This window comes from Penaeus vannamei, chromosome 3, assembly GCF_042767895.1.
Source record: "Penaeus vannamei isolate JL-2024 chromosome 3, ASM4276789v1, whole genome shotgun sequence".
Taxonomy (NCBI): Eukaryota; Metazoa; Arthropoda; class Malacostraca; order Decapoda; family Penaeidae; genus Penaeus; species Penaeus vannamei.
Window position 1 is genome coordinate 37,771,521 of NC_091551.1, and position 798 is coordinate 37,772,318.

The 798-nt window shown below is 58.3% G+C and overlaps 1 protein-coding gene across 3 annotated transcripts in view; it reads right to left on the reverse strand.

Moving 5' to 3' along the window:
* Positions 1 to 306, reverse strand: part of LOC113803395 (ras-like protein family member 10B) — a 244,207-nt gene extending 243,901 nt beyond the window's left edge. For all 3 annotated transcript variants that reach the window (XM_070138823.1, XM_070138801.1, XM_070138816.1), the window contains exon 1: positions 141 to 306. The gene's annotated coding sequence lies outside the window, so the exon portion shown is untranslated. The remainder of the gene's footprint in view (positions 1 to 140) is intronic.
* Between the last annotated feature and the right edge of the window lie 492 nt (positions 307 to 798).

A 798-nucleotide genomic window follows, 5' to 3' on the forward strand; every position in this document is an offset into this window, starting at 1 on the left:
GCAACAGCTCCGCCGGAAGGGTCTAAGTCTCTACAAGGTGAAGGTAGAGCTGGGGCGTTGAGGCTACGTCTCCGCTACACACCATCGCTACTCGCTAAACATCCATTCAACTACGCTAACACCGACGGCGGTTACCCTACCTAGGTGTGACGACTATCCATTGTCAATATAGCCGGTGGGTGAGGTAGAGATGGCCTACAGGGAACTAGACACGATCATCTAGAAGTAAGATCTAGGTCACTATAGCACTAGGGAGGCGAGAGAGGCCTGCCAGGTAACGGGCTGCCATCCAGACTGCGGGAGAGGCGGCCAGGGAGCCAGCAACAGCACCCGCTCTCATCGGCGATGCCAGCCACCATTTCACGGGAAACCTCCGTGTGGAGCGCCGTCTCTACGAGGCTCTCTACCTCCCCTGGCGTGTCCCCCGTGGCCGGCTTGGCACTCCTATAGGACCTCCAAGAAGAACGAAGGACTCTTCTTCCCCCTGACAGTCCTTAGGGGCTATAGTGATGAGCAAGGGATCGGGAAAATAGGCACTATCGACAAGACTGAGAAGAGAGGGAGACGGGACAGGAAGAGTTGCCAGGTGTCACCACGTCGTCCGTCTCGGCCATCCCTCGACGATGCCGCAATCAATTCGAAGCAAAGTAACCGATCGCCAGCACGGGACCTTGCCTGCGCCTCTCCAGCGGGCTAATGACTCCTGCTTGCCCTCTGCGATCGCTTATCAGGGCTGCGAAGGGAGGCCGAGAGCAGGGCGGGAGGCGGCCTTTTTGCCCCGAGGAGAGATAAGGGATC